The 14,984-nt window shown below is 41.7% G+C and overlaps 1 pseudogene; it reads left to right on the top strand.

The window, feature by feature from the left end:
- The first annotated feature begins 12,971 nt into the window (after positions 1 to 12,971).
- On the top strand, positions 12,972 to 14,503 carry LOC125534684 (annotated as a pseudogene).
- The last annotated feature ends 481 nt before the right edge of the window (positions 14,504 to 14,984 follow it).

Genomic DNA, 14,984 nt, shown 5'->3' with positions numbered 1-14,984 from the left:
GGTTTTGTGTTTTAATTAGTGTTTGTGCCAAGTTAGACCTATTGGATATTCTTGGATGATAGTTATTTGATCTTGCTGTAATTTCCAGAAACTTTGTGTTCAGTGCCCGAATTATTAAAAATCATTAGAACGTGATAAAATACTGATTCCAATTGCTGCTTATCAATAAAAAAATTGTCTAGGTTGTCTAAGTTTGGTATAATTTTATTGGGTTCCAGAAGTTTGCGTTAGTTACATATTACTACAGACTATTCTGTTTTTGACAGATTCTGTTTTGCGTGTGTTGTTTGCTTATTTTGATGAATCTATGGCTAGTAAAATAGTTTATAATCCATAGAGAAGTTGGAATACAGTAGGTTTAACACAAATATAAATAAAGAATGAGTTCATTACAATACCTTGAAGTGGTCTTTTGTTTTCTTTCTCTAACGGAGCTCACGAGATTTCTATTGAGTTTTGTGTTGTGAAGTTTTCATGTTTTGGGTGAATTCTTTTGATGGATTATGGAACAAGGAGTGGCAAGAGCCTAAGCTTGGGGATGCCCATGGCACCCCCAAGATAATCTAAGGACACCAAAAAGTCAAAGCTTGGGGATGCCCCGGAAGGCATCCCCTCTTTCGTCTACTTCCATCGGTAATTTACTTGGAGCTATATTTTTATTCACCAACATGACATGTGTTTTGCTTGGAGCGTCTTGTATTATTTGTGTCTTTGTTTGTTAGTGTGCCACAATCATCCTTGCTGTACACACCTTTTGAGAGAGCCATACATGAATTGGAATTTGATAGAATACATTATGTGCTTCACTTATATCTTTTGAGCTATGTAGTTTTGCTCTATGTTCTTCACTTATATCTTTTGAGCGTTATAATTTTGCTCTACGTGCTTCACTTAGATCTTTTAGAGCACGGTGGTGGATTTGTTTTAAATAAACTATTGATCTCTCATGCTTCACTTAGATTATTTTGAGAGTCTTAATAGCATGGTAATTTGCTTAATAATAATATGCTTGGTGTTCAAGATTTGTGAAACTTTCTTTTGAGTGCGTTGAATACTAAGAAAAGATTGAGGCTTGATAATTGTTTTGAGATATAAGGATGGTGATATTAGAGTCATGCTAGTTGAGTAGTTGTGAATTTGAAAAATTCTTGTGTTAAAGTTTGTGATTCCCGTAGCATGCACGTATGGTGAACCGTTATGTGATGAAGTCGGAGCATAATTTATTTATTGATTGTCTTCCTTATGAGTGGCGGTCGGGGACGAGCGATGGTCTTTTCCTACCAATCTATCCCCCTAGGAGCATGCGAGTAATACTTTGCTTTGATAACTTCTAACTTCTAGATTTTTCAATAAGTATATGAGTTCTTTATGACTAATGTTGAGTCCATGGATTATATGCACTTTTTACCAACCTTCCACCATTGCTAGCCTCTCTAATACCGCGCACTTTTTGCCGTATCATACACCCACCATATACCTTCCTCAAAACAGCCACCATACCTACCTATCATGGCATTTCCATAGCCATTCCGAGATATATTGCCATGCAACTTTCCACTGTTCCGTTTATTATGACACGCTCCATCATTGTCATATTGCTAGCATGATCATGTAGTTGACATCGTATTTGCGGCAAAGCCACCGTTCATAATTCTTTCATACATGTCACTCTTGATTCATTGCATATCCCGGTACACCGCCGGAGGCATTCATATAGAGTCATATTTGTTCTAAGTATCGAGTTGTAATTGTTGAGTTGTAAGAAAAATAAAAGTGTGATGATCATCAATTTTTAGAGCATTGTCCCAAGTGAGGAAAGAATGATGGAGACTATGATTCCCCCATAAGTCGGGATGAGACTTCGGACGGGAAAAAAAGAGGCCATAAAAAAAAGAAGAAAAGGCCCAAATAAAAAAAATGAGAGAAAAAGAGAGAAGGGACAATGTTACTATCCTTTTACCACACTTGTGCTTCAAAGTAGCACCATGGTCTTCGTGATAGAGAGTCTCTCATTTTGTCACTTTCATATACTAGTGGGAATTTTTCATTATAGAACTTGGCTTGTATATTCCAATGATGGGCTTCCTCAAAATTGCCCTAGGTCTTCGTGAGCAAGCGAGTTGGATGCACACCCACTTAGTTTCTCTTGATGAGCTTTCATATACTTATAGCTCTAGTGCATCCGTTGCATGGCAATCCCTACTCACTCACATTGATATCTATTGATGGGCATCTCCATAGCCCGTTGATAAGCCTAGTTGAGGTGAGACTATCTTCCCTTCCTATTGTCTTCTCCACAACCACCATTCTATTCCACATACTAGTGCTATATCCATGGCTCACGCTCATGTATTGCGTGAAGATCGAAAAAGTTTTGAAAATGTTATAGTATGAAACAATTGCTTGGCTTGTCATCGGGGTTGTGCATGATTTAAATACTTTGTGTGGTGAAGATAGAGCATAGCCAGACTATATGATTTTGTAGGGATAACTTTCTTTGGCCATGTTATTTTGAGAAGACATAATTGCTTTGTTAGTATGCTTGAAGTATTATTATTTTTTATGTCAATATGAACTTTTGTGTTGAATCTTTCGAATCTGAATATTCATACCACAATTAAGAAGATTTGCATTGAAATTATGCCAAGTAGCACTCCGCATAAAAAATTCTCATTTTATCATTTACCTACTCGAGGACGAGCAGGAATTAAGCTTGGGGATGCCTGATACGTCTCCAACGTATCTATAATTTTTGATTGCTCCATGCTATATTACCTACTATTTTGGACTATATTGGGCTTTCTTTTCCACTTTTAAATTATTTTTGGGACTAACCTATTAACCAGAGGCCCAGCCCAGAATTGTTGTTTTTTGCCTATTTCAGTGTTTCGAAGAAACGGAATATCAAACGGAGTCCAAACGGAATGAAACCTTCGGGAATGTGATTTTCTCACCGAATATGACCCAGGAGACTTGGACCCTACGCCAAGGAAGCTTCGAGGTGGGCACGAGGTAGGGGGCGCACCCTACACCCCCAGGCGCGCCCCCCACCCTCGTGGGGCCCACGGAGCTCCACCGACGTACTTCTTCCTCCTATATATACCTACGTACCCCCAAACGATCAGATACGGAGCCAAAAACCTAATTCCACCACCGCAACTTTCTGTATCCACAAGATCCCATCTCATGGCCTGTTCCGGAGCTCCGCCGGAGAGGGCCGTCATCACGGAGGGCTTCTACATCATCATAGCCTCTCCGATGAAGTGTGAGTAGTATACCTCAGACCTTCGGGTCCATAGTTATTAGCTAGATGGCTTTTTCTCTCTTTTTGGATCTCAATACAATGTTCTCCCCCTCTCTTGTGGAGATCTATTCGATGTAATCTTCTTTTTGCGGTGTGTTTGTTGAGATCGATGAATTGTGGGTTTATGATCAAGTCTATCTATGAATAATATTTGAATCTTCTCTGAAATCTTTTATGTATGATTGGTTATCTTTGCAAGTCTCTTCGAATTATCTGTTTGGTTTAGCCAACTAGATTGGTAGTTCTTGCCATGGGAGAAGTGCTTAGCTTTGGGTTCGATCTTGCGGTGTCCTTTCCCAGTGACAGAAGGGGCAGCAAGGCACGCATTGTATCGTTGCCATCGAGGATAACAAGATGGGGTTTATTTCATATTGCATGAATTTATCTCTCTACATCATGTCATCTTGCTTAAGTCGTTACTCTGTTTTTAACTTAATACTCTAGATGCATGCTGGATAGCGGTCGATGAGTGGAGTAATAGTAGTAGATGCAGGCAGGAGTCGGTCTACTTGTCTCGGACGTGATGCCTATATACATGATCATACCTAGATATTCTCATAACTATGCTCAATTCTGTCAATTGCTCAACAGTAATTTATTCACCCACCGTAGAATACTTATGCTCTTGAGAGAAGCCACTAGTGAAACCTATGGCCCCCGGGTCTATTCTCATCATATCAATCTCCATCACTTTAATCTTGCTTTGCTTTTTACTTTGCCTTTTACTTTTCACTTTGCATCTCTATATCAAAAATACCAAAAATATTATCTATCATCTCTATCAGATCTCACTCTCGTAAGTGACCATGAAGGGATTGACAACCCCTAATCGCGTTGGTTGCGAGGAGTTATTGCTTTTGTGTAGGTACGAGGGACTTGCGCATGGCCTCCTACTGGATTGATACCTTGGTTCTCAAAAACTGATGGAAATACTTACGCTACTCTGCTGCATCATCCTTTCCTCTTCGGGGAAATCCAACGCAAGCTCAAGAGGTAGCAGCGCCCCAGCCGCCCCAGCCGTGGGACATGGGTGGACTGCAGACGGCGCTTCAGGCCGCGCACACGTCGCCACCGCCGCCCTCGAGCACCTCGGATTGGTACATGGACTCCGCGGCATCCTCGCACATGACATCAAACCCTGGTACTCTCCATTCCCTCTGTCCTTCCTTCCCTCCCCATGACATTATCATCGGCAACAGAGGCCGATGCCCATCACACACACTGGGCCCGGCTCGCTCATTGCCAGCAACTCCTCTCTCGAACTACACCATGTCCTTCTTTCCCCCTCCATCATCACTAATCTCCTCTCCGCTCATCGCCTTACTCGCGACAACCCTGTCTCTGTTGAATTTGACGCTTTTTGGTTTTCTCTCAAGGATATCCGCACCGCCTGGTGATCCTTCGGTGTGACTCGACGGGCGATCTGTACCCGGTGTGCCCCAACCCCGCCGTTCCCCGTGCTAATTACTTCGCCGGCGCAGCGTCCACGGAGTTGTGGCACAACCAGCTCGGGCACACCGGCGAGGAGGCGCTTCGTCGTGCCCTGCATTACCTCCTGTTCAGTTGCGCGTCGTCTACTCCACACTCCTGCACCGCTTGCCGGCTCGGCAAACATACGCGCCTGCCGTTCTCCACCAGCACAACGCCTAGCTATTTTCCCTTTCAGTTACTTCATCTAGATGTTTGGACCTCTCCCATTGTTAGCATTTCAGGCTTTGAGTACTATCTGGTTGTAATTGATAGTTGAACTCATTACGTTTGGACGTTCCCTCTTCGCCAAAAATCTGAAGTTATTTGCGTGCTCTCTGCATTTTATGCTTATATCCAAACCCAATTCAAGCGCCCCATCCTCGCTTTCCAGACAGACAATGGGCGCGAGTTTGACAACCTCGCGGTCCGCTCGCTCCTCTCCAAGGACGACACCGTCCTACGCCTCACCTGCCCTTACACCAGTCCACAAAATGGTAAGGCAGAGCGCGTTATCCGCACTCTGAACGAGAGCGTTCGCATCCTCCATTTCCATGCCTCCCCCCCGCCGCGATTCTGGGCTGAAGCTCTCGCCACTGCGACGCTTCTCCTCAACTACGAACCCTGCGCCGCCAGCTCACCGCGCACGCTGCATGAACTCCTCCTCGGCACGCCACCAGACTACTCCAATTTGCGGGTGTTCGGCTGTTTGTGCTACCCCAACACGACCTCCACCTCACGCCACAAGCTCGATTGGCGTGCGGTCGCCTGCATCTTCCTCGGGTTCCCACCCGATCACCGCGGCTACTGCTACCTCTTGAGCACTGCGTTGGTTTTCCCTTGAAGAGGAAAGGGCGATGCAGTAAAGTAGTGTAAGTATTTCCCTCAGTTTGAGAACCAAGGTATCAATCCAATAGGAGACCATGCTCAAGTCCCACGCACCTACACAAACAAATAAGAACTTTGCAACCAACGCGATAAAGGGGTTGTCAATCCCTTCACGCCCACTTCCAAAAGTGAGATCTGATAGAGATGATAAGATAATATTTTTGATGTTTTTATGATCAAAAGTAAAAGTAAAGAAAGCGAAATAAACGGCAATAGAAATAACGGGAGATTAATATGATGGATAATAGACCCGGGGGCCATAGGTTTCACTAGTGGCTTCTCTCAAGAGCATAACTATTACGGTGGGTGAACAAATGACTGTCGAGCAATTGATAGAATTGAGCATAGTTACGAGAATATCTAGGTATGATCATGTATATAGGCATCACGTCCGTGACAAGTAGACCGACTCCTGCCTGCATCTACTACTATTACTCCACACATCAACCGTTATCCAGCATACATCTAGAGTATTAAGTTCATAAGAACAGAGTAATGTTTTAAGCAAGATGACATGATGTAGAGGGATAAACTCAAGAAATATGATATAAACCCCATCTTTTTATCCTCGACGGCAACAATACAATATGTGTCGTTTCCCCTACTGTCATTGGGATCGAGCACCGCAAGATTGAACCCAAAGCTAAGCACTTCTCCCATTGCAAGAAAGATCAATCTAGTAGGCCAAACTAAACTGATAATTCGAAGAGACTTGCAAAGATAACCAATCATACATAAAAGAATTCAGAGGAGATTCAAATATTGTTCAAAGATAAACTTGATCATAAACCCACAATTCATCGGATCTCGACAAACACACCGCAAAAGAAGATTACATCGAAAAGAACTCCAAGAAGATCGAGGAGAACTTTGTATTGAGATCCAAAGAGAGAGAAGAAGCCACCTAGCTAATAACTATGGACCCAAAGGTCTGAGGTAAACTACTCACACATCATCGGAGAGGCTATGGTGTTGATGTAAAAGCCGAAAAAGGCCCCAAGATGGGATCTCACGGGTACAGAGAGTTGCGGCGGTGGAAATAGGGTTTTGGCTTCGTATCCGATGTTTCCAGGATATATGAGTGTATATAGGCGAAAGAGGTCGGTTAGGAGAGCTACGAGGGGCCCACGAGGGTGGAGGCGCGCCCAGGGGGGTAGGCGCGCCCCCTGCCTCGTGGCCTCCTCATTGGTTGCTTGACGTCCACTCCAAGTCGTCTGGATCACGTTTGTTCCAAAAATTACGCTCCTGAAGGTTTCATTCCGTTTGGACTCCGTTTGATATTCCTTTCCTTCGAAACACTGAAATATGCAAAAAAAATAGCAATTTGGGCTGGGCCTCCGGTTAATAGGTTAGTCCCAAAAATAATATAAAAGTGTATAATAAAGCCCATTAAACATCCAAAACAGAATATATAATAGCATGGAGCAATCAAAAATTATAGATACGTTGGAGACGTATCAAGAATCCCCAAGCTTAATTCCTGCTCGTCCTCGAGTAGGTAAATGATAAAAACAGAATTTTTGATGTGGAATGCTACCTAGCATATTCTTCAATGTAGTTTTCTTTATTGTGGCATGAATATTCACATCCGAAAGATTCAAGATAAAAGTTTAATATTGACATAAAAATAATAATACTTCAAACATACTAACCAAGCAATTATGTCTTCTCAAAATAACATAGCCAAAGAAAGCTCATCCCTACAAAATCATATAGTTTGGCCATGCTTCATTTTCGTCACACAAGAATGCTCTCATCTTGCACAACCCCGATGACAAGCCAAGCAATTGTTTCATACTTTAGTAATCTCAAACTTTTTTCAACTTTCACGCAGTACATGTGCGTGGGCCATGGATATAGCACTATGGGTGGAATAGAATATGATGATGGGGGTTGTGTGGAGAAGACAAAAAGGAGAAAGTCTCACATTGACGCGGCTAATCAACGAGTTAGGGAGATGCCCATCAATTGATGTCAATGCAAGGAATAGGGATTGCCATGCAACGGATGCACTAGAGCTAAAAATGTATGAAAGCTCAACAAAAGAAACTAAGTGGGTGTGCATCCAACTTGCTTGCTCACTAAGACCTAGGGCATTTGAGGAAGCCCATTGTTGGAATATACAAGCCAAGTTCTATAATGAAAAATTCCCACTAGTATATGAAAGTGACAAAAACAAGAGACTCTCTATCATAAAGATCATGGTGCTACTTTGAAGCACAAGTGTGGAAAAAGGATAGTAGCATTGTCCCTCTTTTTTTTGGGCCTTCTCCTTTTTTTTATTTGGCATTTCTCTTTTTTTTATTTGGGACAATGCTCTATTAATAATGATCATCACACTTCTATTTATTTACAACTCAATGATTACAACTCGATACTAGAACAAAATATGACTATATATAAATGCCTCCGGCGGTGTACCGGGATGAGAAATGAATCAAGAGTGACATGTATGAAATAATATGCATGGTGGCTTTGCCACAAATACGATGTCAACTACATGATCATGCATGGCAATATGACAATGATGAAGCGTGTCATAATAAACAGAACGGTGGAAATTTGCATGGCAATATATCTCGGAATGGCTATGGAAATGCCATAATAGGTAGGTATGGTGGCTGTTTTGAGGAAGATGTAAGGAGGTTTATGTGTGATAGAGCGTATCGTATCACGGGGTTTGGATGCATCGGCGAAGTTTGCGCCAACTCTCAAGGTGAGAAAGGGCAATGCACGGCACCGAAGAGGCTAGCAATGATGGAAGGTTGAGAGTGCGTATAATCCATGGACTCAACATTAGTCATAAAGAACTCACATAATTATTGCAAAAATCTACAAGTCATCAAAAACCCAACTCCATCTGCTTACACTCCATGATGAAGTTGCTGGCATCCTTATCCAACCCGGGAGGAAGGGGCTGACTGGGAGGCCCCAACCGTCAGAGAGAGAAAACGAGATAGAAAGAGGGGCACGCTGGCTGCCGCTGATCGATCATGAAATAGACGGCCCACGTTCGCCCGTACCCATTCGGCCTCTAACAGGCCGCGGGCCAACAGATGGGGGCAAGCTGGTCTGTCTGTTGTTGGGCCTAGCACAGTTTGGGCCCATGTTCACGTAAAAAATACATTTTATTTTTGTTAATTACAAGAAATTTATCTAGGCTCAAAACAATACCAAGACAACTTATAAAACTCTAGAAAATCCATGACAATATTTATACTCATATATATCTTAAGGAACATTTATTCCAGCTCAAATTGTAACACACTTTTTTTTATTACAAAACCAATTTGGAAAATAAAAATAATATTCCCAAAATTATTTTTAGGGTTTATAAAGTGCCCAAAAGATTTATTACTTTTCGTCAAATGCCAAATAAATATTCAAAATATTTTCCAAATATTTATTATTGAATAAGTCATATTATCTTCTCTCCTCTGTTTTCTTTTGAATTGGAAATTGTTTGAATATTTGAAATTCCAAATGCAACAAAATTTCAAATAGAAATTTTGGGAAAGTCACTGTATTCGGTCTCTATTATATATTCAAATCAAATATCAGAAAGTTTAGATGCAACGAAAATTCAAATAATATGAAACAAAGCAGTCATTATTTTTTAGTTAAGTAACATTCCATAGTTTAGAATTTTGGGATGTTACAAGTCATGAAATCAAAAAGTTAACTAACTAAAACTTGAATCAGTTACGTTCTATTTCTTGTAACTTAATGCTATGTTTTCTTACATACACTATATACATCACAACATGTGTAACCATAATATGCCCTATTATGATTCGGAATCGTAGCATGTCATAGCAAACAAAATCAATATAGAAATTCAAGTAAATATACTCGTTATAGTTTTGTAGTCATGAAGTAAAAGAATCTGATAACTAAAAGTTGAATAGATTAAGTTTCATCCTGGGTAAAGGAACAAAAAATATCCATATATACATTGCATCGCAGATAATAGTATTATTCTCCTTAGAAGTTTGAAATTCATAGTATCATGGAAAAACATAGTTACTGTATCTAATATGTGGATTGAATTAACAAAACAAAAAGATTGAATCATCTATGTGCAAAATACAATATCAACGACGAGATTCGACAAAATATTATAGATTTCAATTGTGGTAAGGAAAAAAGGTTATGAAGAAGAAATATGCAAATATAACTAACCTTTTTTATCAACCTTCCAATAGAACTCCACTTGTATTACTGATAATCTTTATCTATTTCGGTAGATTCAAGTAATAACAAATTTTACTTCAGGATTCTATTTCTTGGAAGATGAAAGCGAACTAGAAGAAGAGAGATATCAACGAAGAAGACCAAAGGAAGAATAGCAAGAGCTATCTATATATGTGCAAATAAATCCTTTTTCTTCGGACTTCTATATGTGCATATTCACTTACCGTACATACCCCACACGAACAGTCATTTGGCCCACGAAACAATAGTTGTACGATTTGATATACATGACATTATGGACATATCCCAAGTCATATACAACACAAAAATACCATATACACAAACATATCAGTGAATCTTGGCGCAAATCAACGGTCCACAATGGGCGTGCCCGAAATCCTCTCCCGGGTAGAGTCGTGAGTGTCTCATCATTCTTACAGAAGTAAGGTACGCAACCACACATGGCGGCATTCGTGATCCAGCACAGCAACACTAGCTAAGCAAGAGTCCATGGTTAGCACTAAGTAAGCAAATCATATTTTTTTAGAGAACTAACTAAGCAAATCGCTTAACTCTTAAGCACGTTGCCCAGATAGCTGGACTCGTGGTGTTTGCCAGAGTGTTAAGCTTAGCAAACCTATATTGTTCATATATAAGTTAACTGTAAACTGCATTGAAACGATTAATCATAGCGTAATTTAACAACACCCGATCGATCAAAATCCACTAGAATAATAACAAGAAAATATTAGATGTGGCGCACAGCTTGGTAGGACGTGCGTGCAAGTGCAAGACCATTACTTTGCAACTATATATGTCTATCTAGCTATCTATTCAAGCTTGCATTAATTGATGGGGAATTGGTTAAACGCTAATGAAACAAAAACATCCACGCAGATCACACCGGCCTTCTCCCCTGCATCCCTTCCCTATATAAACGATTGTCCACGGCACAAACAGAATCATCAAACCAACACCATGTACGCATTACGCAGCACACACGTTAACCTCCGAGTCCCCATTACATTGCCACGTTTCGGTATTGATGGCTTCCCTGGCCCGAAACACGATGCTGCTCCTTGTATTGGTCGGCGTCGTTCTGCAACTGAGCTCCGTCATACCGGCCGCGGCGGCTGGCAGGATGCTTGCAGAGGACGTACTGAAGTGCGAAGGCGGGTTGGTATTCAAGAGAGACCCCTCCATTAGCGGCGGCGGCGTGTGCGTCATAGCCGACATACTCAAGTGCGGCGGTGGGTTGGTATTCAAGGAAGATCCCTCCGTTAGCGGCGGCGGCGAGTGCGTCGTAGCTGACGTACTGAAGTGTGGCGCCGGGTTCGAATTCAAGGAAGATCCATCCATTAGCGGCGGTGGCGGGTGCGTCGTAGTCGCCATAGCCCAGTGCGGCGCCGGGTTCGAATTCAAGAAAGATCCATCCATGAGCGGCGGTGGCGGATGCGTCGTAGCCGCCTTAATTAAGTGTGGTGCTGGGTTCGAATTCAAGGAAGACCCCACCATTCGCGGCAGCGGCGAGTGCGTTGTCACCAACGTAGTCAAGTGCGATGCCGGGTTTGAATTCAAGAAAGATAACCCCCCTACCGGCGGCGGCAAGTGCGTAGCGGTCGGCACCACTGTCAGGACCTAAGCTAGCTCACAAATGGAATGGCGCCTCATCTAGGTTCCCATCAATGGTGCATGCGTCTGTCCTCGTCATCATCGATTGCCCTTTTCCTTTGTTCCTTCATTCCTCTGTGTATGGTTTGTCATATGTTTTGAACGGAGCTAGCTTCCTTAAGCGCGCAGAAGCAGTCGAGCTTTGCTATTGGCCGATCAGTCCAATTTGTATCCTGGTTTGTTTCCATGTGCTGTGTTGATGTGGCTTAAATAAACACCAGTGCTTTTATTTTATTTTTCTCATTGACATTAATCTAGCTTCCTGCAAAATAAAAACAACTATTTTTTTCTGCGAAAGAGAATTGTTTTTACTATTTTGTTGTGAAAATAAATGGTCTTACAATAATGATTATATGCAAGGATAACAGTGGCTATTTTATCCAAGGCTGGGGCGCCCCACTTCCGTCGTCTAAGTAGCGTGCAGTTGCACCCCGAACACCTTGCAAAAGTGATGTAGCACCGCGTAGATCACCCTCATGGCAATCCAGCCAATGATGAGCATGCAAAGGCCCAATATCATCTGTTTCATGCTAGCCCATGCGAAAGCCGGATAGTGCGATATTGGTCATGAGCCACCGCGACAAAACAATCATAAGCGGCAGCGCACAAGTTAGGACTTACGCGTTTGTCTCTTGTAGCGGGCTCGTCAACCTTTTGATGCGCTGGTCGTTGCGCTCCATCCAACACGAGTTGCGAATAAGCCATGCATCTTCATCAACAAGAATCAATTGAAGGAACTAAATGGATGTGAATAGTAATGTGAGATATACTTGAAGGAACTAAATGGATGCGAATAGTAATATAAGATATACTGCTTTAGCGTGCTATTCATATGGTATCGTCTTGGTTTCTGAGATCTAGGTAATGCTTGAATTAGGCAATGAAACGACGCTTTGCCGAGTACCAAAGTATGTCGTCTCGCAAAGTTTACCCACCATCACAAAGTTGTCAACCACTGACGGACATGCCACGTGGCACCTCATTGCTGTGAGCTTACTGTTTGGGTCTCGTCATATGACATCGTTGCCGAGTTTCTTTCGTTTGTCGAGTTCCTTTTACTTGTCTCTTGGCAATGGCCAGTCTTTACCATGCTCCACATTTTGCCGAGAGTTCGGCTCTCGGCTTACACGCTAAATTGAGTGGAGAGACAAGTGGATGAAACTTGTATATGTTCTCCTCGAGGACATATCTCTATGGGAAAGACACGAGGAAACTTATATATCGTCCTTCTCGAGGACTTACGATTGCGATTTTTGTTTCACATATATGTTACTTGTTGGTCAAAGCCTTGTCTACAAAATGCATCTTACATTTTGGAACAAAAGGGGTACCGGGAACTGTGAAGTACTATGGGCTATGTGAGAATATTCCTCTTCATATATGACTACCAGAGCTCAATTTGAATGAAATTTCTTATTCCACCATGTAATATGATCCTTGCCTTTGTTGTGCAGCAGATGTGCCCACGGTTGTAGTCCGTGATGTGATGAAGATTGGTTCAATTTTAAAGGTTGAAGCTGCTGGGGCTAGCATATATAAACTGTCTGATGAAGTTACTAATAGGAAGGAATTGCCGGTGAAGGTCGAGCAAATAAGTGAGCCACTGTTAATGTCAGGAAGTGTTATAGGGAAGATAGGCACGGTGTACGGCACGCATGAAGTTGCCAAGAGTTGTATTGGACAGGCCCGCAAACTGGCCTATCACGTCGAAGATGTAATTGACAAATTATCATACCATATTCTTCAACATCAGGAAGAAGGATTCCTGAAAAAGGTTTTCCTCAAAGGAACAGACTATGTCAAACTTTTCAGTGAAATTTTGGATGATGTAGTTGAGGTAGAGAAGGAGATTCTGTTGGTTATGAACAAGAAAGATATATGGTTGCAACCCTCCCTGCTTGTCCGTAACCAACTTACTAAGATGCCTCAACGTCTCAGAATTTGTCAAAGATGAAGATCTAGTAGGAATTGAAGACAACATGATATTGCTGACCGAATGGTTTTACTCCAAAGAGCACGAGAGCACTGTGATAACACTATCGGGCATGGGTGAGTTGGGAAAATCTACCCTGGTTTAAAATGTTTATAGACATGAAAAAAAACAATTTTGATGCACATGCATGGATCACTGTGTCACAAACTTATACTGTTGAAGTGTTGATGCCCTCTTGAGGAAGCTACTATTGATGCTTAGATAGACCGCCCTACCATTGACAGGAGGCACTGACAAAACGGACATGTATGGATTGAAGAAGGAAATACACCAAAGACTTGAAAATAAAAAATGTTTTATTGTAATGATGTCAGGGAGCAAGAGGTATACTTCCATATACATGATGCTCTCCAGAATTTCCAAGGAAGCCGCATCGTCATCACAACACGGAACCAACATGTTGCAATGATTTCTTCTCCATCCCATCACCTTCGCCTCGAGCTGTTGAGTCAGCCTTATGCATTTGACCTTTTCTGCAGAAGGGCTTTTTACAGAAAGTAGGGCCACATGTGCCCCAAGGAGCTTGAGGAAGTTGCTACTTGTGTAGTTGGCCTGTGTCATGGCCTGCCGCTAGCACTTGTTATACCACTGGCAGCATGTTGTCTTCAAGACCACAATTTGACATTTGGATTCGAGCATAGATACAATCATCTTCGAGGGGAGTTGTCTGATAATGATCATATCCGAGCAATTTTAAATCTGAGCTACCATGACCTTTCAGGCGACATCACAGACTGTTTTTTGTACAGCAGTCTGTTCCCTGAAGACCATCCCATGTCATGTGATAGCCTTGTGCGGCTGTGGGTTTGAGAAGGCCTTGTGGTGAGTAGACGCATGGACGCAACAGAGATGGTAGCTGAGGAAAATATCATGGAATTAGTCCGCCGCGATATGCTTCAAGTTGTGAAGAGAATGATGAGCTTTGCAGGGTCAAAACCTGTAAGATACATGCTATTGTGCGTGACTGGCTATTTCATCCTCGGTAACTAAACAAAAAATATCCATATATACATTGCATCGTAGATAGAAGTTTGAAATTCATAGTATCACGGAAAAACACAGTTAATATATCTAATATGTCGATTGAATAAACAAAACAAATGAATTGAATCACAATGTGCAAAATACAATATCAACGAGGAGATTCGATAAAATATTATAGACTTCAACTGTGGTACAAAAAAAAGTAATGAAGAAGAAATATGTAAATATAACTAACCTTTTTGATCAACCTTCCGCTAGAACTCCACTTGTATTACTAATAAACATTATCTATTTCAAAAGATTCAAATAATAACTAATTTTACTTCAGGATTCTATTTCTTGTAAGATGAGAGCGAACTAGAAAGAGAGAGAGATATCAACGAAGAAGACCAGGGGAAGAAGAGCTATCTATCTATGCTGTGAATAAATCATTTTTCTTCGGACTTCTATATGTGCAGATTCACTTACCATACATACCCCACA

Source organism: Triticum urartu, chromosome 2 (genome assembly GCF_003073215.2).
Source record: "Triticum urartu cultivar G1812 chromosome 2, Tu2.1, whole genome shotgun sequence".
NCBI lineage: Eukaryota > Viridiplantae > Streptophyta > Magnoliopsida > Poales > Poaceae > Triticum > Triticum urartu.
Note: the sequence above shows the minus strand (reverse complement) of the source record. Positions and strands in the feature narration are given on the sequence as shown.